Source organism: Hemicordylus capensis, chromosome 13, assembly GCF_027244095.1.
Source record: "Hemicordylus capensis ecotype Gifberg chromosome 13, rHemCap1.1.pri, whole genome shotgun sequence".
Lineage (NCBI taxonomy): Eukaryota > Metazoa > Chordata > Lepidosauria > Squamata > Cordylidae > Hemicordylus > Hemicordylus capensis.
This window is the reverse complement of record NC_069669.1, coordinates 15,346,721-15,373,958: the sequence shown is the minus strand read 5'-3', so window position 1 is coordinate 15,373,958 and position 27,238 is coordinate 15,346,721. Positions and strand designations below refer to the sequence as shown.

The 27,238-nt window shown below is 43.6% G+C and overlaps 1 protein-coding gene across 8 annotated transcripts in view; it reads left to right on the top strand.

Annotated features, from left to right (window-relative positions):
• MAD1L1 (mitotic arrest deficient 1 like 1) overlaps positions 1-27,238 on the top strand; it is a 578,229-nt gene that overhangs the window by 198,904 nt on the left and 352,087 nt on the right. The gene's annotated exons all lie outside the window — the stretch shown is intronic.

Here is a 27,238-nt window from a genome sequence, read left to right as displayed (position 1 = left end):
ATTCGAGGCACAAATGACCAGGCTCAAACTATCATACTTTGGACACATTATGCGAAAACCCAGCTCCCATGACAAGTCCATAGTGCTCAATATTCTCTACACAGACTGGGAGCAACTCTCCAAGGTTTCAGGCAGGAGACTCACTCGGTCTTATCCGGATATGCTAGGGAGAGAATTTGGAATCTTCTGCATGCAAGCATGCAGATGTTCTTCCCAGAATGGCCCCATCCCCTAGGTCAACCCTCACCCCTAGGGTCAGCCCTTTCACCTGGCTAGGTGAGGCAGTCACATCAGGCAGCAGATAACCACACCCCACTGTCACCATTGGAGCAGCTCTCTGGGACCATTCTGGACTTTGCATGATTTTCAAAGAGCCCCTCTTCTTACACAATTTACAAAACTTGCAAGAAGCACAAGGAAAGCAGAGCAGGCTGCTGGCCACCTTTCTCTCCCTCCCTCCCGCACTTTCAAAGCTTGCAGGGGTCAGTTTGGAAAGGAGGCTGGAGCCCACCCAGGCCATGAGGCAAGGCAGCATTTTGTGCTTTGCTCCAGGCACCTCAGTACCTTGGGCCGCCCCATCCTCTCTCCTCTTCTTCTTTGGAAGCTAACATGGGGCCCCTTTTGCAGATCTTCTCCTTTGCAGGTAATTCCAGTCAATAGATTTAAAAATGTATGTGCTTCATTCTGATCTACTGTGACCTTTTGTATTCATCCAGTGTTTGGGTTCACTAGGCGACATTGTTGTAGGAAGCTCAGCTGTGGCTTTTCACAGAGGTGGGTTTGAAATGTAGTTGTGATTTCTCCTTGTTTCCACCCCAACCATCCCAGGAATTAGTGTTTTACTGGATGGGTGGCCGCTGAATAGTTTAAGAAGAAAATGCGGTCCGTCTACAGCTGGCAGGATAGGGTGGGGAGGTTGGCAGGAAAGGCCAGCATGAAGTGGCAGGCTGCATAAACCTCAGAGATGGGAAGGAATGTGTATATCTTTTTCAAATGAAAAGCTACAGTTCTGGCCTAACCACAAGCCCTGTGGGGACTTGAGTTTTGAGAAAGTATTCCAAGTGACTCTCAAGATGTCAAGACACAAGCCTCTGTGGTGATCAAACCACCATGTCGAAATGGAGGACCATTCAATCAGCATGACAGTAATTAGCATAGGGAGCATCTCAGCTGAACATTTGGATAGTCAGGGAAAGTAAAGATGGTGTCCAATAAGGTTGCATGTGAGGCTTACCCTGGTTATTTCTCAGGATTTTTATAGTTTGGCAATTTGTTCTCTGGTCTCCCTTTGCAGCATTTTACAGCTGGCTCTCTTGTTCAGGCCAGAGACAACCAAAGACAGTCTCCTAGGAGTGGCTGTGGAATCTCGTGACCATAGCTAATGAAATAATTGAGGATTTTTCAACATTTTGTATTCCCTTCATCCTGCAATGCCCGTTATGCTGCCTATTATGGGAAGCTTTAAAAATGGAGTGGTCAAGCTGTGTATTTGGACATATTAATGTCCATAAAACCAGTAGATATATCCTAATGTGAACTTTTCCTCTTCATTTTTTTCTTTCTCCCCTAGTCATTATGGAACAAATGTTATTTATATGTTTAGACTCACTGTTTAGAGAAGTGTCAGAACACTCAGAGATTTCCTCTGCTTTTTGACTTCCTAAGCTACATTTGCATATGTGAAAAGCTTAATTCTGGGTAATTAGCATAGGATCTGTAAGCAGCTTCAGGAGCTGTTCATTTTCTCCTGGGAGATAGCTAAGTGACTGCTGTGCCGTCTGCCATGGAGTTGGTGCATATCTGGTCCCCCAGTTCCCCCAAATGGGTATCTGTGCATAATTTTACAGTGATTATGCCATGTGTCCCTGGGCAAGTGTAGAAAATTCCTTTGCTAACCTTGGCACGGGATCTTTTTTGGACCCCAGTGCCTTTGGTGTGTGCCATAACATATTGGATGCTGTGATGCAGACTTGGGTGCCAAGAATGAGTCTTGATTCTGTACAATAGTATATTGATGGCCTGCACTAAACTGCAGTGGACTTTTTGTGAAGGGCCATAAGAACTTGCTCTAGTGTGACTGGTTCTTAGGACTGTTGTAGATATCAGAGAGAGGTGAACAGTTTGGTGGCCTGGATGAATGGGAAACTGTATTGCAGAAGCAATTGCTTATCCATTCAAAGTTTGTCTAAATTTCAAAAATAATTAGAATGGTTTTAGAAAGGTTCACAGCAAGGTTCAGAATCACACTGGGAATTCCCCTTGTGGAGATCTCAGCAGCAAATATCACGGAAGTCCCTGTACCCACGCCAGCAGAAGCTTGTTTTGTCAAGCTTGGGGGACAGGGCCTTTGTGGTGGTTGCCCCCAGGCTGTGGAACTTGCTCTCTGATGAGATTCACATGCCTCCCTCACTCCCAGTCTTTCAGGAGAGGTCTTTTTGGGAGAAAGCTCCCTTTCAGGGGAGGTCTTTTTGTTAAGTAGCTGTTCTCCGATTTCCTTTTAGTTGGTTGTAGCTGCGTTTGTTGATTATTTTTAAAGTGTATTTTAATGACTTTCTGTGATTGACTTTTTTTTCATCCGTTGTTCACCGCCCCGGGGTCCCAGTACAAAGGGCGGTATATACCTGTAAATAAAGAAACAGTTAGTTTCAGTTTGGGGCGGCGGCATCATTAGTAGAATAATGCAGCTGCTGTAATTACTGTGGGATTTACACACAGCAGTGCACTATTTCACTGTGGCAACCCCAGCTCTTTAATCTGCATAGGCCATCTGTTTGCTTTCTTAACTAAAAGTTGCGTTTTTCATAGCTGCTTCAGTAGGAACAGTTGCTGAAGAGGGAAATAACACTACCAGCAGCACTACCCCTTGATAGGCCGCGCTCACGTCCTAAGACTTCTGCTTCTGATTTAGGTCCGTTAGTTATGCTGTGTATAAGTCCAGCTCTACGCTTGGGCCAGAAACTTTGCAACATGTAATATTGGGCTCCAGCATGCAGGACATGTGTTTTTTTGTTGGTTTACAGGTTACAGTTTCCCCTGTCATTCCTCAAAGCAGGCTAGGCTGTTTTACATGGTTCTCGCCTCCACGTCCTCCTCACAACAGCCCTGCAGGGTAGGCTATACCAGGAGACAGTGACTATCCCAAGGCCACCAAGTTAACTTAATGGCTAACTGGGGATTTGAATCGGCATCTCACTGCTCCTAGTCTGACACTACATCACACTGGCTATTTGTGCAGGCCTTTCTTCCATCTTGCCGGAGCAAAAACAGGTCAGCTAAACCTGCACAGCTTGCTACTCCAGTCAGTAGCTTAGTAGCACTATCCCTCCCCCCAGTGCTAGTTGAGACTTATCACTAAGTTAGAGCTAATAGTCCTCTTTGGGGATCAGTCCCTGTCATGGGAATGGGGGTATCGTTCAGGGGGACCTTTGCTTGCTCTGGAAAAGGGTTGGTCTTCGTACAGAAAGGCGGCTAACGCCACACCCAGTCTCTTCCCTCTGCCCTCTGCAACATGCTGTATCTTTTAGTCTAGGAACAGGGACATCTGGACCCTAGTTTTCCAGTTGATGTTCAATCAGAAATGTCCATGGGCCAGTTACTGGTTGGCTTCTCTGAGCTACCTGTTTTTGGGAATGCAGAGAATGTTAACCCCTTTTTGAAGCCTGGCACCCACAGTTTCAGGGCATGCCTTGCACAGGCTCTCTGCTCAGCGGTCTGGTAAGCCGGGCTCCTTATGTTATCATTGGCCATGGGGACAGTCATGGGGGACAGCCACCATGGCGTCGGGTTGCAACAGGGCATTGCAACTTTGTAAAGCCGTCCTGTATAAGTTGTGCAGTGTCACTTGCTTTAGGGCCTTTCATGTCGACGCAGTTCCTAGATGAGGTTTGGGGGTCTTAGTTGCACAGCCTGGGTTGTTAATGCAATGTTCTCCCCCTTCTGGGGTGGCTGCACCTGTATAGTGATTTGAAGTCTGCAGCTAACTCCCAAGCTCTCCTTGAATGCATATCCAGAGTTCAGCAATGGAACAATCTGCCTTGTGCAGTGCTGGACTTAGCTTTGCTGGAGACATGATAGAGGTGTATAAAATTATGCATGGAGTTGAGAGAGTGGATAGAGAGACATTTTTCTCATTCTCTCGCAACACTAGAACCAGGGGTCATCCCATGAAACTGATGGCCATTTAGGACCAGCAAAAGGAAGTACTTTTTCACAGAGCACATCATTAATCTATGACATTCTTTGCCATGGGATGTAGTGATGGCTACTAGCTTGGATGGCTTTAAAAGGGGCTTAGACACATTCATATCTATCATGTCCATCAATCGATCTATTAATGGCTACTAGTCCTGATGGCTATAGGCCACCTCCAGCCTTGGAGTCAAGATGCCTCTGAATACCAGTTGCAGGGAATTAACAGCAAGAGAGAGGATGCCTTCATCATACCTTCGTCTCTTGCCTGTGGGCTTCTCAGAGGCATCTGGTGGGCCACTGTGTAAAACAGGATGCTGGACTGGATGGTCTTGAACCTGACCCAGTAGCGCTCGTCTTATGTTCTTATGAGGTTTTCAGACAATGGGAGGACCATTAGAGCAGATTCCTGCACAGATCAGGCAGTTGGACGAGAGGACCTCCTCCAGGGCCTTCCAACTCGTTTACCCTGCACTTGATCTTAGCCAAAAGGCTAGGAAACTAAAGCCCGAAGAGGGGCCTGGCTGCCATAGTTGGCAGGTGTTTTTGAGAGAGGGGCTCTGGAATCCAACTTGTGCTTTTCTCAAAATAAGTGAAGCTGTTTTGATGGGGATTTTGAGTGATTGCCTTTTGGCATGCAGTCAGACATAAAGATTGATTGTGCTTGGACTGTATTGCTTCACCAGTAGTAGAACAGATGGTAGGGAGTTTGTGTACTGAGGCATTGGGAGTCTGGCGTAGTCAGCGGGCAGGGGGCAGCACCCCCCCCTCCCAGGGCATGGCTGTGTTCGAGTTGGCTCATATCCTTGTTCTGGAAGTTGTACATATTAATAAACAAGTTTAGGGACACCGTGTCATGCTGTGTCTTTATTTTATCCTTGTTCCTAGTAGATGCATTGCTGCCAGTTGTGTCCACTATTCACATTCTACAGAAGATGCTAGGAGCTGAGGTTGCAAATGCAACAACTCAGGAGCAGTGAATTCAAGAGAGCACATGTTTAGCCCAGTCCCATAGCTCATCGTGACGCCAGCAATTCTTTGTCCCCCGATCTCTGTAGCCTAGAGTAGCTGCTGGAATGAGCAGTCTTCCTTCTGATCTTGGCTAGTGAGAGGGTTAAATGATTTTCAGTCTCTTCTTTTGGAACCCACTCATGGAGCATATTGAGTGCTCTGTGGATGTGGCCAGCAGAGCTCCTCCTCCAAGGTCCTTTTTGTGACAGGAAGAGGTGGGGAGAGGCTTGTCTTACTTTGTTTTGTTTTTGTTTTTGCGTTGGTTTCCCTACAGGGCTTTGTCTTTATGCTGCCAAAATACTGAAGAAACTAATTGGTATGTGTAAGAGCGATCTTTGTTTAAGAAGTTAATGTACTGTCAACTTGCATCTTCTCAACCACAGATGGAGACTTGAATTCCTTTTGGGGGGGCGTGGAGGGGAAGAATGACTTGTATAACAAATTCCTTTTTAATAATGGATTTTTGAATCCTGAGGAATTGTAAGCTCCTTATTTCAGTCATTCATTCATTTATTCATTCATTCGATTTCTATACCGCCCTTCCAAAAATGGCTCAGGGCGGTTTACACGGAGAAATAACAAATAAATAAGCTGGCTCCCTGTCCCCAAAGGGCTCACAATCTAAAAAGAGACACCAGCAACAAGAGAGACACCAGAGAGACACCAGCAACAGTCACTGGAGGTCCTGTGCTGGGAGTGGATAGGGCCATTTACTCTCCTCCTGCTAAATAAAGAGAATCACCACATTAAATGATGCCTCTGTGATTTTTATTTTTTTTTAAGGTGCCTCTGTGATTTTTATTTCTGAAAAGTTTGTTTCTACGTGAATATCTTTGAACAGCCATGTGACAGGCATGCTGCAAAATTCACCGCCCCCAGCAGCTTGATGGCCTCACAGCTGCAGATATCTAGCGTTGTCTACGCACCCATCTTACCCTTCTCAGAGCTTCTTCACACACATTTGTTCTGCTCTTGCACACAGTTGCATGTTATGGCTACAGCTCTGTGGGGCAGGCCCTGCTTTGCAGGCCAAAAGTTCCAAATTCAAACCCCACCACCTCTGGGAAGGACTGGGAGAGACCACCTCTTGAAAACTAGAGAGCTGCCCTTGGTCAATGTAGATAGTACTGAGCTAGATAGGCCGATGGTCTGACTCCATATGAGGCAGTTTGATATTTTGCTAGATAGAATTGTGTTTGGATGTCATAATTGGCACAGCGGGGAAGTGACTTGATTATCAAGCTAAAGGTTGCCAGTTTGAATCCACGCTGGTATTTTCCCCAGACTGTGGGAAACACCTCTATCGGACAGCAGCGATATAGGAAGATGCTGAAAGGCGTCATCTCATATAGTGCAGAGATGGCAATGGTAAAACCCTCCTGTATTCTACCAAAGAAAACCACATGGCTCTGTGATCGCCAGGAGTCAGAATCGACTTGACAGTACACTTTACCTTTACGCCACCTGGCAAAATAGGCACCTGCATGGTCCTCACACATGGCAGTGTATACTAAGCAAAACCCTGGGGAGGAATGGTAACACCTTGTTGATTGACAAGATTAATTTTATTTCCTAATAATTCCAATATTATTTTGTATGGAAGACAGTTCCAAAAAGGGGGGGAAGAAATACTTTTCCGAGTTGACTTAAACTCAGTAATTTTGCAATGTTATCCGATCACATGGCTCCACAGAGCCCCAAGGGTAGCAAACAGCTATATAAGACCAAAAGAAGAGTTATCAAAGGACACAGGTGGAAAGCAAGATTAAGATTATAAAATAGCACAGTATAATAATTGCAGAATAAACACACCATATGACAATCCCTCTAAAATCCTTCATCTGTTAGTTGGTGTAGGCCTGCATCCCAGACATTTATCTTGCAAACTTGTGTGGGTTAGAGGTTCTGTGGTATTCTTTTAAGACATTGCCACCAGCATGTGCAGATCCAAAGTACAATATAGCCAGGTACTGTTTATCATTCACTCTGATTCAGTGGAACGTTTCCATTCCTCAGTTTCTCTTCCCCCCTCCCCCCATCACTGTCTCATTGGATTTGTGCCATCCATATACTCCCTGCCTAATAAATGTACCTGACAGATCCTATGATCCTTCTTGTCTGTCCTGCTGAGTTAGAGGAAAACATAATCAATAATACTCCAAATGTAGCTGTCAGCACCCTGAATGTCTGGGCAACTATGGATCAGTTTGTTCACCACAACTGGTTGTCTGAAATCGCTGGGGAGAAGTCAGCTCAAGTGAAGGGGATTACTTTGAAGAAAGTGATTTGAGGATGGAGATGTGCGTGCATCTCTCTCTCTCTCTCTCTCTCTCTCTCTCTCGCTCTCTCCCCGCTGATCTGCCTCGCGTCTTATTTCAGTATGTTAGAGAAGGACCACTGGATAGATTGTGAAAAGGGAACACAGCCAGCGTACTCTTGTCCAATAATAGGACAGGGACCGCTTTCTTCAATGCAGTATATTCATGAGTAGGGGAGGACTAGTCTCTCAGCCAGTTGCTTCTGTTGAAGAATCACTGCTACGTCATTTGCTAGGTACTGAGACTAATAGGATACTAAATCATATGTGTTTCCCGGTATTACTGTTTGGAAAATAAACTTGGAAAGTCTTAATAGATAATTTAGAACCTTCTTATTTGCCCACATGTGGCCGTGAAGCAGATGTTTTGCCACAGGCAAGCTTTCTGTTTTCATATGGCGTGTTGTGGATTCTGGTTATGACTTCGGTTCTGTGATGTGCTTCTGTAGATCAGAGCCAAACAGAGAGAGGGGAATTGCAAATCACAAGCACCTTTAGAGTCTGAAGCACTGTTTTGAAGCATTGTTTTATTTATTTATCTATTTTGGCAGTCTTCCTCTGTTCTGCAAAGGACACAGAATGCCTTCTCTTCCTAATAACCTCTTTTGTTCACAAATTGAAATTTTATTCATATGGCATTCATTTCATTATGTTTGGTTGTGTAGCAATTGAGACAATGACCTTCTATTGTTTCTGTGGGATACTGGATACAGCTGACAGGAGCAAAATGTCATGCATGGGCACTACAAACGCACACTAGGGGCTACTTGCTTCCCTCATCATCTGTTCAGTTAGGGTTGCCATTTTAGTGGGAACTGGTGGAGGGCAGCCAGGGAAGAATTTCTCAGTAGGGCTGAAGGGCCCATTCTTGGATATATTGAAGGTTAAACTGGGGGTGAGGAAGATGAAACACTACTAGGTCAGGGTTTTTAAAACTTGGGTCCCCAGACGTTGATGGACTCCAACCACAGTCATTCCCAGACGTTCAGCCATTGTGGCTGGGATTTGGAGTCCAACAACATTTGGGATCCAGGTTTGAGAACCCCTGCACTATGTGATATTGCTGCACTTACTTTTGACTTGGATAGAATCATAGGATTATTACCAAGTCAGCAATCAGCTTTCTTCTAAAAGCAAAGGGAGTTGTGCCTTGGCATACATCGCCTGTACAGAGGCCGGCTCAAGTTGTTTACAACCATAGTTATTTGAGGAATAGTGTCTGAAAGAGTAGAAGGAAGGGTGAGATTCCGCCCCTATATCTTGCCCTTTAATTCAGTGCACTTATAGAAGTGCATTGAAACAGAAATCTCCATATGTGGAAACATATTTCACAATCTTTTAGCCTGCTGAACTAACAGGAGATGATATTTTGAAATAAATACTGTACAAAAGTTGGGCAGTAAGATATTGATCCTGTATCAAGTGAGTTTCTGGTTATTGGCACAGACTTGCATTTGTTCTAATTTTCTAATTCCTCCATTTTCTCTGAGCTGATCTTTTTGTAATTTTAGCATTAACTGAGTTAATATTGACTCTGCAGCCTTTATGAACCATTTAGGGTGGGTGCTAAGGGAATCCTATTATGGAGGCTTTTGTGAGACCGAGTGTCAATAATTGGCTAATTTCGAAATGCCTGCGCTTCTAAGAGATGAAGTTGTATTGGAAAACAACCTTGCTAAATTACTGAGAAGCTCTTACCTTGTTTTATCTTGGACTGCTTCCAGATGAATGTCTGTCTGTTGGTGTCTGATGCACTGATCTAGAACTTGCAGGCCACACAAACAATGATTGTCTTCATGCTGACCCCTGTCTAGCAGGGCCAGTGCAAGTGTCACTGGTTCACCATAGCAGCTGTGGCAGAAAACCTTTATATTAGTTTCCCATGCCCCACTTTAAGTGTTAGGTTTGTAAGTGGTTAATTCCTGGTTCTCATTAGGTGAGGTGCAACTGTTTTGGTAAAATGAGAGTTCTTTGCCTTTCCACCATAGTGCTGGATAATGCTGAAATTGGCACTTTCAGTGGTAAGACCATTGGTGCATGCTGCTTTCATGCTGCCTCAGAACAGTTATTTTTTGGTAAACTTGATGGCCATAGTCTTGAAGGCTTCCTCCCGATTCAGGGGAAGCATGCCTCTGAATACCAGTTGCAGGGGAGCAATGCCAGGAGAGGGGGCATCCCTTCATATCTTGACTGTGGGCTTCCTACAGGCGTTGGGTGGGCCACTGTGGGAAATGGGATGCTGGACTAGATAGGCCTTGGGCCTGATCTTATGTTATATAAATGTCTTCAGACTGGAGCTGGGGTTTTCATATTGGAATAGGCGTTTACCCTTCAGTCGAATTTGGCTAAGGGAGAGTGCCATCTCTCTAAGCCCACCTTCATTATTCAGGCACACACTAGCCTAGGGCTTTGGAATTGTCCTCTTTTATGTCTGAGTTAATTGCCCTAAGTGCTTTAGAGCTCCTTGAGGATTTAATAGAAAAATATCTCGAGTACTTAATAGAGGCTGTGGGCCACCTCCAGCCTCAAAGGCAGGATGCCTCTGAGGACCAGTTGCAGGGGAGTAACAGCAGGAGAGAGGGCATCCCCTCAACTCCTGCCTGTGGCTTCCAGCGCCATCTGGTGGGTCACTGTGTGAAACTGGATGCTGGACTAGATGGGCCTTGGGCCTGATCCAATAGGGCTGTTCTTATGTTCTTAATATCCTGTGCATTCTGTCTCCTGGGAGAGTATGGCTATGAAACATGAGTGGAGTTCCTAATGGCTGACTTTGGACTCGCACATAAGTGCACCAAGATCTTTAAGTTACTGTAGAGGCCATTTAAGTTTTTGCACCTTAGGTAGACTGTTGACTCACTCAACACAGGTCTGACCTCGTTATGTCCTGGAAATTGAGGTGTACCTAGAAGCACTGAGTTATGATCTGGATGTATGTTAGCACATTAATAAGATGTGTTCAGCACTCCAAAATTGCTTGAGTCAACTTGTAATGATTTGCTAGTTTAAAAAGTGATTGTATGAATCTGTCTGTAATTTCATCTTCTGTCATTTAGATTGGGCTCCCAAACTGTCCTGGGTTCATCAGTGATCATGTGATATACAGATGTATCTATCCTTCCCCCCACTTTTCACACGTATGTCCCAAAATGGCTTACAAAATAAAAATACACTCAAGCAAGAAAATGCAATATAACTAAAGAAACACCAAAAATGCTGAATGCAAAAGCTAAAAAAACCAACCAGCTAACCAAACAAAAAACCACAGCTAACTAGAACTAAAACCGTTTTTTCTTGTTAGAAATGAGAATTCTGCAGCATTGACTTTTAGCACTGCAGTAACCTCTTTTGGCCACTAGAGGCATGATGAAAGGCAGAGAGTCAGAATTGTTCAGTTGTTGAAGGCCTGTGCCTGTCTGTGTATGTTTCTCTATGTCTCTCTCAGTATGCAATGTTTTGTTTAATAAATATTGATTTTTTTGAACTCAACCTGCTGTCTCCAGATAATCTCTTGGACTAAACGTCTTTACCACCAGAGAATACTCTGCTGGGTGAGGATTGTATTGTTTCTCCTCACACCCCTCGACATTACCAATAGTGGGGAAGGCCAGGTGCAACAAGTACATCTTCAAACGGCGCCAAAAATTCAGGAGAGAGGGACCCAGCCAAACCACTTGAGGAGGGAGGCTATTCAGAGAGGGGCTACCCCAGAGAAGACTGTGTCCCACATGGCCCCCAAATGAATCTCAAGTGGAGGCAGCACATGCAGAATGGCCGTCCATGTAAATCCATATAGACTGGGCAAGAAAATGGGAAGAAAATGCTCCTTTGGGTACACTGGCACCAAACTGTTTGTTCAGTGTATACTTATTTCACCTAACCTCGCACTAAAAAAACCATTTCATCTGAAAGCCTTTATTTCCCATTGGCATGTAATTTAATTGAATGCACAATGCAAGAAAACAGTGATCAAGGGTGTTTATAATTTTGCAGTAAATTTTTAATTAAAGCAAGTCTCAAGTGCTTTGTTTATACAATTTTCATTGGAATGCCTTGAGGGAGTTAAAAATGACATATATTGGTGCTAACATTTTCTCAGCTCTTCTTTTGCTAAACTGAGTTTTTCCTTCATTTCAACAAAGCCACACTTCAGAATGGTTTAAACCCTGGCTGTTGATTTAAGCATTTGCGCGGTTGTTGGGAAAGCTTGACTGCAGAACTGGAGACGACACTACGATCAATACTAGAGATGTCACCTGGCTAGATTTTCCATGGACTGTATGGCATGTGTAATGTCTTAACACATGCAAATTAATTTAAAGAAATGAGTGATGCTTGGTTCTTCTGTCTTAGGACTGTTGATAGCCTACATAGTGTTGTAAAAATAATTGGCTTAATATTGCACTTAATAAAACACTTGCTGGTTTTGGTGTCATTTGGGGCCTTTATTTGCACGTTATGGCATTTTAGCTGTTGTCACATACACTGACAATGTCAGTGTATGTGTTGCTGTCATATGTTGTTGCCAACTGACGGGTTCCTGTTTAGTATTGAAAAATGTCCATTGTGCATTCCACAAGCACAACCGTCAGCAATGAGGTGTTATGGTGAGGAAGCAACACACACCATTGAACCTGTAATTCCCTGAGTTCCTGCACTGAGCCCCAGTAGTGTATACTGGACTTCATTGAGAAACCAGATGAGTGCTTATTCCCTTAGCGAGCACGGTCGGAGTATCCCAGGGGACAGGAGTTTATCAACACATGACTGTTCTCTCTGCACTAATTGCAAATTAAGTTCTTGATCAGAATGCTATCCAACTCCCATTAAAATGCTTAATGTGTCATTGGAAGATATTTCCTGCCAAGATATTCTGAGATACTAACAGGTGCCTCAGCTTCAGGGGTTCACTACAGATTATTTCTTCCATCCTCCTCTTTTCCCCAAGGAAATTCAGACTCTTGGCTTTAAAATCCTGTATTTCCATCTCTGGGACATATACATCCATCCAGGATCCTAAAATTGTCACTTAGGCAATTTAGAACTGGCTTTGCCATCTGGCAGATTCTCCCCTCCTCTTAACTTGTTCAGCTTCAAGGAGAATTGGAAAATACTACATTTGCATATATCGTGTTTAATTAAAATATGGGAATTAACTTTGAAAGAAGTAATACCTCTGGTCCCTATCCCTAGGGAGTGCCAATTTCAGCCTTTTCTGTTCCTCCTCTTCTAATACTTCTGGTCTCTGAGTCATTCTGTCATTGTGTTTGATGAAGTAAACCTTCATCAGGAAGTTCAGGAAACCTTAAAATGAATTAGTTAATCTAGATTGGCTGCGTCTGGGTTCTCTCCTCTGGTTCTGGTGGATTGTGAGCTGGATTGCTCACAGGAACCTTCAAGTTGATGCAACTGGTATAGTTTCAAGAGCTTGTGCACACAGCCAATCATTCTGGAGTAACCAGTGCTTTATTTGTTCAATTCTTTTGATTTATTTACATGCTTAGTGGCTGAAAGTATCCATAATACTTGCACTTTCCAGGGTTTCTAGACGCAACTTTCGGTTTGTCTTGGACAGATGATGATGATGATGATGATGATGATGATGATGATGATATATCGATATATGCTGTGATCATTTCAGGCTTGGCAGGCTGGTATCCTGTGAGTGACCTAGATGATTGTCTAAGTTTGCAGGAGGAGCTGTCTACTGATAACAGTCATTGATAATGTGAAGAAGATTGTAAACAACCTTTGCTTTGTTGTTCTCAAGTTTATATTCTTGATTATATTCCAGAAAGCTACATACTAGTCGCTGCGTAATAAGAATATGAGACTTGCACTTTGGAGGAAGTAGGGGGCAGAGGGCTAATTGTGTTAAAGTGAGGTTGATATACTCTTTAGTTCTGGGCAATGCAGTCTCCAGTTTCCTTGCTCAAATAGTCCCTGTCAGTTTATGAGTGTCAGTTTAGCTCCTACCAAAAAATGAGAAAGTCAAATTGGTTAAGGCCCTTCATAGCTTGAACCAAGATTGACGCTGCCCATTCTGAGCTGGGGGAGTGGAAGCTTTTTTAGGCTTGACAAAGTGGGGAGACATCACTGGAGGTGAGGAGTGGGTGAACTGCTGATATAGTCTGTGTTTTGAAAATAAATGAATATTGCCATCCAGAATTTGCCAGCCAAGATAGATCAGAACCTTCAAAGAATTTAGACGCCGTCAGAAATATGTTGCAGGGAGCAGGGGAAAGAGGAATTGTCACTGGTTATTTGTGATGTCTAGACAATATCTGGCAGGGAGCCTGCAACCCTTGTTACCACCTCATCCCAGCTAGCAATCTCAGCAGAAATTCTGGAGGTGCTCTTTAGGACAGAACCTTATTTTCCTTAATGACAAAATATTTGAGTTTGAAAATGGAGCTATTTTTCTTTGAATGAAGGCTTTTGAATCTCTCACAACAAATCAATAACTCTGCATTTAGAGTGTGAGTGTGTGAAGGCCCACAGACATTTTGTGTACTAGCAGGTCTTTGGCCCACTGACAGCAGCTACGGGCAGACGGGGCTTTTGATGGTAGCAAGAAGGCCATTTCCAGAGTTCAGTGTTGGGGCCTGGAGCAGCTGAGCTGCTTCCCTTTGCTTCCCTTTGCTTCCTGTTTGAAGCCAAATGCCGGCCTTTGCTATTGATTAACCTAATGAGATGGGTGTCTTCTGAGCAACACTCCAGGGTAAGAGAGTAGGAAGCAGCTCTCCAAAGAGGCTGAGGTGGAGACCTCAAGCTAACTGGCTTCCCTTGTTGTGAACCTTGACAGTCGGCTGAAGTTGGCTCTTTGTTCAGAGACTGAATGTAGATATGGAAAGTGTACATTTTTGAGGTCGTCTCAACATAGAAAATTGCATGACTCTTATTTGCATCCTTGATTGAAGAATAACGTGCACATAGGAGGTTAAAGATCTCCAGTCATTGGAGATTACAGTTGTGAGTCTTCTGGAGTTATTTCAAGTGCCACATTTACTTCATGCCATTGGTAGCCATTGAGAGATAAAATGCCACATCCTTACTCCTTTAGCCTTCTGCTTATTGATCTCATGGGGCACATCATGAAAATATCCACAGGTCGTAACACTCCCCAGCTACCTTTTGACTGCACAGAAATAAATGGCTGATGGCAGATCAGACATCCACACACTCATTTTTAAAAAGTCATACTTGCTATTTGGTGCTTACAAATAAAACATCACACCGCCCCCCCTTGCCCCCCACCCCAATAGAATGACTTCTGAACAGTTAGATGAATTATGATGTGGGTGACAGTCCTATGCGGATAGTTAATAATTATACTTAACATTTAGACCGAACTTTAAAGTATTCATAGCATGTCGCAAACACCATTTCTGTAATTATTCAGGTTTTTTTCATGTGAAATATTAGACAAATCTGGATTTGAATGGATAGCATATTCACATTTGGAGTGTTGACTGGAGATAGGGATGCTTTTGTCAAGGTATAAATGTCAGTCTGATATTGATTTCATTGCCTCTTTAATAAGAATAAAAGTGAATCCTGATCTTTAGCTGTTACTGACATATTGGAATAGTATATATTACACTTTCAGACTCTTCTAACTCTCCCACCGCTTCTTAGCTCTATACCCTGGCATCAAGAAAATATAAATGTTGTCACTAGGTGGTAATATGATATTGAAATTGCAAATGCTGTAGCAGGCTTGTTTTAATCTTGTTTGTTCTCCACCTTTGCTAGAGTTGTGCTCAGCCCAAATGGAGTGGAGTCAGAAATTTGCCCAGTTTGGCAATTATTGTTATTTTTCCTCACAAAATATATTTTCTTGCAACATTGGTCTCAAATGATGCTTCAGCCACGAGTCATTCCTTCTCTGGGCAGACCCAATCAAAGTGTGATGGTTAACATCCCTAGACCTAGTACATTCTGTTGTTACTGGGCCTGGGGGCTGCTTATGGAACAGCCTGAAAGGCACTTTTTGCATTAATTATGAATGCTGCAGAGAAATGGGTTGAAAGCTTGGAGTTTTCTCCTTTAAATCAACCCTAGAATTTATTGAGAGTGTTTGTGCACTCTTCTGTTCATGTACCTTCCTTCGGGGGGAGGAGAATATGGTCAATTTCCCTCCTACCTGCCCATCCTTTTTGTTATTGCCAGGACTTTACGTTGGTTCACAGGACTGAACCTGATTCCTTCTAGTCTTATGCTTGATTGATTGATTGGTTGGTGGGTTGATTGATTGATTAATTAAGTGCTGTCAAGTTGCTGTCGACTCTTAGCGACCACATAGATTATCTCTAGGATGATCTGTCTTCAACTTGGTCTTTTAGGTCTCTCAGTGGTGCATTCATTGCTGTGGTAATCGAGTCCATCCACCTTGCTGCTGGTCATCCTCTTCTTCTCTTTCCTTCAATTTTCCGCAGCATTATAGACTTCTCAAGGGAGCTGGGTCTTTGCATCATGTGTCTGAAGTATGATAGTTTGAGCCTGGTCATGTGTTCCTCGAGTGAACATTCTGGATTGATTTGTTCTCAGATCCATTGGTTTGTTTTCCTGGCTGTCCATGGCATCCTCAAAAGTCTTCTCCAGCACCAAAGTTCAAAAGCGCCAATGCTTTTTCTGTGATTACCTCCTCCTTAAAGGGGGTACCCGAAGCATTTCTACTTCAACTTCTGTGAGAGGCTCTTTCATCCCCCATTGTGTTTCTGGCATGCTTGAAGCAGACAGGAAGTAGTTAATTTTTCTTGCTTCCAGCGCCAGAAGGTGCCAATTGCCAGTTCAGTTCCTGCCTTGCTCGAGGCAGCAACTCCAGACAGAGAGCTCAGCATTTTTTCTCGACAGATAAGAGGCCTATTTCTTCTCTTACCTTCCTGGCTTTTCCGCTCTTGTCCCCCCCCCCCCGCCCCTGATTGTGCGAGGGTGGCAAGGTTCCTGAATAATTTGAATCACTTTGATTTTTTTTTTACAAATGTCTTCTTCAGTTTTGATTTGGCTAATTGGCTCTTTTCAAATGTTTTTGACTTTTTATTTCTCCTCATTTGGTCTTCTATTCCCCTCCATGGAGTAGGATCTAAAATGAACTGAGCAGACATACAAAAAATTGTGAGCATGTGCGCCTTAGAGGGAACAGTGGCTTCCATTACAGTGGAGCATCTCCAGCGAGTGACCAACGTCCAAGCCAACTGGCTCAGTTGCCAAACAGTAGACCCGGCAGAGTGGTGGCTCCATCTGGATGTCTTCTGCTATCAGATGTGCATATTGGGGAACCCACAGGTGGATATATTCACCTCTCTGCTCAACTGGCACCTCCCTTGCTTCTTTTCCCATTTCCAGACCAGGGGAGCAGAAGCGACAGACGCACTCACAGCGACCTCTCCCGCAACCCGGTCTCCTCTGTGCTTCTACCTGATGGCCATCATCCCCAGGGTGATCAAGAAAATGCTTTCAGAAAAGATGAAATTTTTCCTTGTAGCCCCTCACTGGCCAAGATATCCATGGTTCTTGGACCTATGCTCCCTGGCCACACGTCCACCCCTATTCCTCCCTCAGTGACCAGACCTCTTTTCTCGGGGACCAGTTCTCTATACCAGTCCTGACTGTCTCTGACTCTGCGCTTGGAGGTTGAGCGTGAATCCCTAGCTCACAAAGGGTACTCAAAAGAAGTTCAGGATACAATCCTAGCCTCACGCCAGCCCTCAATGAACAGGATCTATTAGGCTACTTGGGACACTTTCTCCTGTTGGGTGCGCAGGAAATGCATCAACCTCCTAAAGGCGGGAGTTCTTGAAGTCCTGGCATTCCTGCAAACAGGTGTTGCATGGAGACTGAGACCCAACACTTTGAAGTACCAAGCCTTGGCATCTGTGTCAGCGTGTGGATCAAAGAAAATTCACCCACATATCTATAGGTTCCTCCAAGGACCGCTGCCTTTCCACCACTTCCCTGAACAAAGTCCTCAACGCCTTCCGGATCTACCTTCATCGCACCAGATATATTCGCTGCTCAGATTCACTGTTTGTTATCTTTCCTCTGATGTTGCAGGGCTCCAAGGCATCCAAATCGGCCCTGACCTCCATAGATGCATCAACCTCGTGTATGAGTCTTCTGAACTCCCAGTTCTGGGCAACATCACGGCACACTCTACTCACAGTGTCTCCACCTCAGCAGCCTTCTCTGCTTGAACCCCTCTTGCAGACATCTGTAGGGCATCCACATGGTCTTCCTCTAGTCCCTTTATCAAGCACTGTATATAAGGTCTCATCCTTCCTGACGTCTCAGGCTGCCTTCGGCCGCATGGTCCTCCAACAGGTGGTCTGATTACATCTGATCCCTCCCAGCAGACTCAGCTTGGACACGCCCCACATGTTGATGATGGCCTACAATCTCTGTGGGAAAGGGAACATTGGTTCTTACCATGAAGTGTTATTTTTTTCCAGGGATTGTAGGCCCTCCGGCCCTCCCTTGGATGTATATGGTTGTTGTTTCCAATGGGGGCCTGGGGTCCAGTGTTTTTGGGTGGCCAACAGTGTTCACTCTAATTTTTTTCATCTGTGTGCAGAATGGGTTTTGTTCTGGGCGGCAGTATCAAGGCACTGTGTGTGCACATGCATTCAGAATGGGGCCTTCTTGATTCAACCTGAGCAGAAACTAAAATGAATTGAGCGGGCATCCAAGAACTTGTGAGTGCACACAAATGTGCATGCCTTAGAGGGAACACTAGTGGCTATGGCTCCCAGGGCATTCAGTTCTTAGGATCCCTTACCCTTTTGTCTAAAATGTTCTTACTCATATACTCCAAGTTTTTGATATCTATTTACCATGTTTTGGGTTTCTCAGCTGCCGTGACTCTCTGTTGTTCTGTCATTGTCTATCTGTTCTCTTCACAAATGCCACCACGGAACTGGCGATTGGCGCCCTCTTGCGCCGGAAGCAAGAAAAAATTAACTACTTCCTGTCTGCTTCAGGCATGTCTGAAACACAACCTACATGTTCAGGATGGCCTACCATCCCTGGGGGGAAAGAACCCTTCATGTTAAGAACCAATGTTCCTTTCTGAACCCAGAATGAAGGTGGAAGAACATAGAAATAATCGGATGTATTGGGGCTGTGGTAGAAGTAAACTGCTACTCTCTGCAATGACATTTGTTTTTGTTTTTGTTTTGTTTGTTTGTAGGTGAGGCCGGTTGTTGACTGGGCAGACACTTTGCATAGGTTACACTTCTAGGGAAATTCAAGAAAAGAAATATATGTTTTGTGCTTGCAAAAGGGCAGTAAAAGAACATCTTGACACTTGTAGGATTTCAACTTCAAACATTCATTTAATTGTAAATGGTAAATTTGAATCTGAGAAAGATCTGCTTTTCTTGAGTATTATGTCATTTTGTAATTATTGATCTGACTATTGAGTGTTAAAAATCTGTTAAGAACAGTTAAAATGTGACCATTAATTCAGAATTTCTGCTTTTAAAAAAAGTTTCCCCAAGCATATTCCAATGTAAAACATAGCACATTCAGCTACTTTCAGTGGCAAGATTGCAAAATGTGGTATCTGCAGTTCATCAAATGTGGTATCTGCAGTATGACTTTATTTCACACACAGTCTTCAAAATCTATAACATATTATAATTTATTTGCTTTGCATAAAGGACTAGTGCCTTTACTAGCAGTAGAGAACTAAATTGCTTCTTACCGGTGGAAGGAACAGGTAATCTCAAACCTTCCTACTGAGCTGGGTCTAGAACAGGACTGCTCACTTCAGCCCTCCTGTTGATGTTGTCCTACAACTTGTATAATGCCTGGCTATTGGCCATTGTGGTGGGGGATTAGGGGAGTTGTAGTCCAAAAACAGCTGGAGGGCAAAGGTGAGTATGCCTAGTCTAGAATTAAGAGTTACAAAGGTCTGCACTGTCCTCTTCTGAGTATTTCTTCTGGTTCTCTGTGTGACCCTGTATGCTGGTTGGGAGCTTTCTCTGGCAGTTGCATTTCTCTTTCTTGGGGCTGGCTTTTGATCTCCGTAGGCAACCAGCCACAGGCATTGAGAATGAACAAGTGGAAGCTGCCTTCTATGGAGCATAAACATAAGAAGCTGCCTAAAGGAGAGCTGGTCTTGTGGAAGAAAGCATGACTTGTAGGGATGTGCACGAACCAGTTCGACGTTCCTTTTCTGGAGCACTGAACCAATTTGAAAGTCCAGCGTTCAAGCTAGTTTGGAGGCGGTGGAGGTGAGGTTCCTTTAAGGGGCAGGGAGGGTGCCCTTTCTTGCCCCGCTTCTTGCCCTGCTGCTTTCCTCCTCCTAGTGCTCTTCCCAAAAGGGAGGTATGCTGCATCCCCGCACCAATGCTTTTGTGGACAGCGACGGTGGGGGGAAAGTGGTGGGGCAGGTAAAGGCACCCTCTCTGCCCCTTATAAGACCCCTTCCCCACCTCCCAGGAGTGCACGGACTGGTTTGTACACATCCCTAATGACTTGTCCCCTTTGCTAAGCAGGGCCCGACCTTGTTGCACTCAAATGGGAGACTACATGTGTGATCACTGCAAGATATTTCCTTTAGGGGATGGGGCTGCTCTGGGAAGAGCATCTAGGTTCCACGTTTCCTCCCTGGCAGCATCTCCAATATAGGGTTTAGAGAGATTTCTGCCTGCAGCCTTGGAGAGGTTGCTGCCAGTCTGTGTAGACAATCCTGAGCTAGGTGGACCAATGGTCTGACTTGGTAGAAGGCAGCTTCCTATGTCTCCTAATGAGCCAGACCCTTGGTCCATCTAGCTCAGTATTGTCCACGTTGTCTGGCAGCAGCTCTCCAGTCTTTGTCCGCTCTTTTCCAACTCCAACTGGAGACGCCAAGTATTGAAGCTGGTCCTTTTGTGTGCAAAGCGAGCATTCTACCCACTGAGCGAAGACCCTGTCCCGAGAATACTGGCTTCTCCCAAAACTTGGGCAATGCAAGGGCAGCCACTGTCTAACACAGAAATCTTAGCAAGCAATCAGTTGGGATGGTCTGGCCACCCCAAAAGTGAGTTAAGCCATTTTTGCTGGTGGAAATACTCAATTGTCCTAGCAACCAAGCAGACTCCCATGTAAGTAAGCATATATCGGCAAACAGTCAATGCTAGACAAAATGGAAGCAACTGCTCCTTTGCCCTTGGAAGGTTCTGTTCACACACAATCCAGTATGTGTACAGTGGTGTCTCAGCCTGTTCCTCTCATATACATGAAGCCACTCCTTAAAGATTTAAATTCCCAGAACCTTTGCGCAGTGATGCTCTTCAGGGTTCTCATTTCACTTCTGTTCTGGTTCAGTTTTGTATGTAACAATAGCACCTGCTTCATTTTAGTTTCTTGCTCTTGTTCCAGAGGTTAGTTTGCAATATTTGACCAGTTAAAGATCTTTTTTTGGCAGTTGTACAGAAGACTTGGGGAACTCATCATTGAGGGAAGCTACATGCTAGGTGAGAGAGCGAGGAAGAAGTAGAGATGACATAAGTACAAGGTTTGCTTTGATTCATTGCAGATGTTGGAAGAAGAACAGAGCCTAATGATAGCATTTATAAAATGAATTCCCCTCAGCCATGCAAACCTTTTCAGGATGGATGAGTTAAATTATAGGAGTGTGTGCCTTTTTTGTTGTTTGTAGAAATAAATTGGCCTATTTTGTGAGTGGGCATATAAAATTTCTGGGCTGGTATGTGATTTTTTTAAAAAAGCGATTCTCTGTTGCATCAATTCAGGGTGAAGAAATTGTTTCCTAATAACTTCCCGTTGAACAGCTCTTCTGTTTTAAAGTCTGTGATAACAGCAGGAAGGTCCTGTTTGAGAGGTGGCCTAGGTGGGTTCATATCTTGAGCAATTGAGAGGTGTCCATGAAGGTGTCCCATGCTGAAGGTGTCACTTGAAAGTGTCCATGATGATCTGACCAGATTGATTGACTGACTATGGGAAGAGAAATTAAGGAAAAATAAAGCTGATGAGCTTCTGTAAGCTAAAGACTCAGGGTAAACAGGAACACTATATGCCAGATATGAGCTTGGTCTGTGTGTGAGAAGAGGCAACTGGAGTTCACAGGTAAGAATAACTAATACCAGTAGGCCTTAATAGAGAAAAGAGCACAGAAATGTGTTACATGAGACATTGATTTGGGCAACAGTGGGAAAAAGAACCACCCACCCACCCAAACAAACAAAAACACTGAAGCCAGAGAGAACTTCTAAAATGCAGGGCATAATTACCCATTGTGTAGGACATAGCAGAGAAACTTGGTTATCCTAAGCATTTCTTCACAAGACACAATAAAGCCAACATTTCTCCACCTTGACAAGGGTGCTGTTACAGCTGGTTCTGTAAACTTTCTTGTGGTGCCCACCCTGAGGATAGTGATGCCTTCTAAAACCCTCTGCATGCAAGGCTACCCCACTGACAGTGACCGGAGAGAAGGAAGTTTTCCCGGGACAAGCAGCATTTCTCTTTGTTAGGAAGACTGTGCAAGCAACCCTTTCATCTTTAGGTTCTGGACTATAACAAAACTACTGGAGCAAAACTCTTGTTCTTGTAATTTTACATTTATATCCCATTCTTTCTCCTAGAAGCCCAGGGCGGTGTACTTGGTTATGTTTATCCTCACAACAACCCTGTGAGGTTGATCAGACTGAGAGATAAACAACTGGCCACACAGTAAGTTTCATGACTGAATGGGGATTTGAACTTGGGTCTCCCCAGTACTAGTCCAACGCCCTAACCACTGTACCATACTGATGTTCTCATTTGTCCTGCAGTCAGTGTCTTTCTGAAGTCTGCATCTGCCAGGCACTTTGGGTGCTCTCTCCCTTGAGACAGAAGGGAGGCTAATAGAAGAAGTTAAATACCTCACATTCTATTCGGAATAGTCACCTCAGAAATGTTTGGGTGGATCTCAGTTAAGAGCAGGGTTGTGTAAGCCCTGCTACAACCTAGTCTCTTCAGCTTTCTTGTTGAAAATGTCTCTTGTTCGGGTTAATCAGATTTGGTAATCTGAAGGTGGTGGTTGCGGGAGGGGGGGAAGTGTGCCTTTGAATTTCTACTAATGAAACAGTCTATTAATATTCTCTCTAAATAATTGTTAATTAAAGAAAATGCAAGCTTAATGCTAGGAATAGGAGTGGTTTCCTCCACGATCTGGAAAAAGCACTGGCTGTGAATATTCTTACAGTTGTGCTTTCCAAAGTGATGCTTTCAGGCTTCTGCATGTGCCCAAGTCAGAGAGCAAGTGAGCTGGTGTGTGTGTGTGTGTGTGTGTGTGTCTGTGTGTGTGTGTGTGTGTGTGTGTGTGTCTGTGTGTGTTTGGATTAATAGTTAAAGTTCACTCATGTGGAAATAAAGCAGATTTAACTGAGACTAGCATCTGTCATTAAAAAGTCATTATGAAAGCCGACCAGCGTTATTTCCTTCTCCCTTACCGTTAATGACAAAACAATCTTAACAGAAGAGTGGTGGGGTGGGGGACACACTATATTTTCACTTGGAAAATGGTGCTCGAGACATAATATAATAGAACCTTGGTGAAGTGAGTCAGTTTAGAGATTTATTGATCAATAAAGGAGACAATTACAGCTTGTTTATAAAAGGAAGAGCCCCCCTCCTAGCCCTGCAAGCAACACTGAGACTAATAATGATAACTCTAGCATCTAGCTTGAAACGATAAAAGTCAATAGGAAGATATAGGATTTCAATAAAATTATGACACTAGATAAACTTTAGTCCAGGAACAAATTTTCCCTGGGTATCTGATTGACTCTGGTTAGATTTGTAACTGTAATTTCATTTTAATTGATCTTGTGTGTGTGTTGCAACTAATTAGAAAGTAACTGTCAAGTTGCACACATGTGTTTGAGGAACAATATGCACAAAATGTCCAGGAGAAGAGAGATTGATTATATATAATATATTTGTAAAGTTTTCATCCATTACAATATTTAGTGTTTTCCTTTAAAGGTGCTGGTTTGTTTACCCAAGAAAGACATTAGGCCTGTTCACACAGTCATTTGAATCTAGGTTTAATGTGGGTTACAAACTTTAGTGTGGTCATGTGAATCCATGTCTAGGTGGGAACCTCAGGCCATAAACCACCTTGGCATAGGTTCACAGAATAACCTATATGTTGCTAACCCACATCTCACCTCGATTCAAAGGGTTATGTGAACAAACCTATTGCATTTTCTTAGAGAAAAAGGGCAGTACATCATGAACTGTCTTGAAAATACCTAGTATATTCCTGAAAATAACCCCCCTGCTAACTGGGGGAAAAAGATACCCCTTTAACACGGTGATTCTCTTTATTTAGCAGGGGGACAGTAACTGGCCCTATCCACCGCCAGCACAGTACTTCCAGTGACTGTTGCTGGTATGTTTCTTTTTAGATTGTGAGCCCTTTGGGGACAGGGAGCTATCTTATTCATTTATTATTTCTCTATGTAAACTGCTTTGGAAGCTTTTGTTGAAAAGCAGTATATAAATATTTGTTGTTCTTGAAATAAGAAAGAAAAATTGGTATGTTTTTGGAACTTCCTAGTTCTCCTAGAACTAGAAAACACATTCAGGTTGACTTGCTGGCTGGGATGGAGCTACAGCTCAGTGGCAGATTGCATGCAGAAGGCCCTGGACTCGATCCCTGACAACATCTCCACTGCCAGTCATTGTAGACAGGACTGAACTAAATTGACTGAGAGTTTGTCTCCATATATGGCAACTTCTTATGTTCCTATGCATGTTTCATCGCTCCCTCTTAATGAAGTGATCCCCCAACATGTGAATACAGTGGATAGGCCAGGAGTGGGGCCTATATGCAGGGGAACCCCAAGCATGCAGGAAAACAATGCACCGAAACCACTCTTCTTTCCCAAACTGGCAGGGACAAGCAGAGAGGAGTGTTAAGGCATGAGCCTCAACCAACTTGTGTTAGGAATTTGGCTAAAAGGGAGGCAAGTGGCCTGCTTTGTCAAAATCCCAACAGTCTTATCCACGCTGGACCAGTTCTGTGGTGTTGCTGATCATAGTGTTTTGATGCCATTACTGAAACTGTTATTCCTGGCTGCCTCTTAAATTGGAACTAGATTAAGAGAGTTCTGAAAGAGATTACATCTTGAAGAGGATGCTCTATGAAATGGAGGAGGTGGTGCATTCAACTAGTCTGGAGTTCATACAGATTTGCTGGCTTGGTACTTTTTACTCCGTTTGCGGTGTTGCCTTAAATACTAAACGATCTGGGATCCCTCTATGGGCCATTCTCTTCCAAACTCAGTTTTGCCCTGGGTAGTGACTGAGAGACATCAAGAGAAGCTGCTCTTTAAAAATTACTATTATTGTGTTGAGACTTGAAGTTGGGTTATTGCGGAGTTGTGGCATTAACTAGCATGAACACATTGCACCCCCATCATACCTCATCCACTTGTATGTTTGCCAAATCCTATGATTACAAAGGTGTCTTACGCAATTGCTGATTGGGTCCTTTTATCTGTTTGATAGCTCACAGTCAAGAGTTGTCAGTTCCTCCAGGTGATTGTAAAGGCACTATCAAGTTGATTTTAGGTGACAATGCAGAAAATGTGCCTTCTGAATAAATCCATTGTCTTGAAGTCTGCAGGTTTGAGATTAAAATACAGGAGAACCCCTTTATTCATGGGGGCTCTATTCCTTGGGGTGTTGTGGGGGAGGCGGATAGTGAATACGGGGGCATTAAATGTAATGTAAATTAGGGGCTTAGGTTCCGCATCGCCTAAAATCGTCTCCAAATAAACTACCCTACCATGCTCCACTGCCTTTAAGGAGTCCAACAATGCCCCCCCAGAATAATAAATTTGCTGAGAATGCCCCCCCTTGACCTCTGAGGCCATTTCCGGCCACCACCAACTTGCGGATATGCGGGTTGAACCCTTTTCCTGCCATTGTTTCAGCATATACTGAGGTCAGGTGTCCATTAACCGACCGTGGATATGCAAAACGGCAGGTGCTGGACCTGCTATTAATGAGGTTCTCCTGTATCCAAAGACCATATGAGGATTATAGGATTGGAAGGTGGGGGTGCCCATAGTTTGGCCATGTGAAACTGAATCCCTTCATAGATTTGTTTGTATAGACACTTTTAGGTAGAAGGAATAGCTGGTGATTCTGTTTCGCTTTGTCTAGCATGAAGGCAGTCGCTTTTCTCTTCCCTTAACTCATGTTCTTCAGTTTGGAGCTGTTATTTAGGTTTCACCTGATGAGCTGTCCCCAGCCTGTCCCGTTTTGACCTTTCAGAACCAAAAGTGTTTGGAACACATCCACAGCATTTCCAGCAGGTATTCCCACCTTGCTTTTCACACTGCCGTGAATTTATATACTCTTTCTTGGCATCCTTCAGACACCAAGTTTTTAAGCGTTTGACGTTTTGACAGTCAAGTTGGAGGCGTCTCTGGAATCCAGAGAGGGCATTTTGTGTGTATCTATTAACCTCACAGATGTTCTTTCTGAAAAGTGGCTCTTCCTTTTTCGTTTTTGTATTTTTGATCCTGTCTCTTATAGGCAAAATACATTGATAACTCCTTCTGACTGGCTTCATCCCCTAATCCACTTGATTGTGAGAAACCAGTGCAGCAAATTGATTCTTGGTTCAGTTGAAATAAAAATATTGAACAATATTTGCTTCCAGGATCTGAAATCTCTCATAATCAGATATCAAAGCCAAATGTTATGTCCGGAAAAGCTGCAATCGTCACGATTATTAGATGTTCTACCACAGCAGTAAACACTGCTCCCTCTTACACTCTGAATATTTCTGTGTGTGCTAAGAAAGGAAATGGCAAGAAAAAGGCAGAGAGTAAATTAGGAGGGTTAAAAGTAGGGGTGGGGTGGTTCCTTATTTGCAACACAAATTGCAGTAATGACTGGGAAGTACAACATCATTTGGAAAGTTTGGGCTGAGTTTTATTTTTCAATAATAATCTATGTTCTATTTCCTTTGGCTGCAGTGCCTGCTAAATCTGTAAATCGGAGCTCAAGGGTAGGCTGGGCTTTGGATTTCCATTTGTAGATAGCACCTCTCAGTGTACTCCAGAACTATAATCTTTCATTAAAAATTATGCCTTTTGGCTGCCTTTGTTTGCTATGGGGAAAAAAAATCACCAATCCAAATGGTCATGCTATGCTTAATTTATAGGAAGAAACTGATTATATAGCAAATATGCAGCCCAGAAACTGTAAGCATAGGAAGACGCTTGCAGCATATGGGTTAGATTAACCCTTTGCATTCCACAGCGGAAGTATACAGTACATCTGCTGTGACAGTCTTTGCATTGATAGTCAAATGGCTTTCATCGTCCCTGAGGCTATTGAGGTCTGTGAGGCTGGTGATGTAATTGAGCAAATCAGTTTGTGCAGAACTGTTTAGTCGGCTATGCTTATTTTCCCAATTTTTGTCTCAGAATTGGAACATTTCTATACTGATTTGAAACCAAGTACCGATATTCTTACTCTCTCGTAACTGGTTTTCAAGCTTTCTTCTTGGGTATGGAGCTGTTGCATTATGTAATAAACAGTAGGGGTTGCTTCGTATGGTAGGAATTTTGAATATAATAAACATTAGAGGTTGCTTTATATTGTAGGAATTTAGAATATACACGTGCACTGTTGTATTTGGCATAGTTAGACACATCTACTTCAGGGTACCTGAAGGACTATCTTCTTTCACACAAATGTGCCCAGTTATGA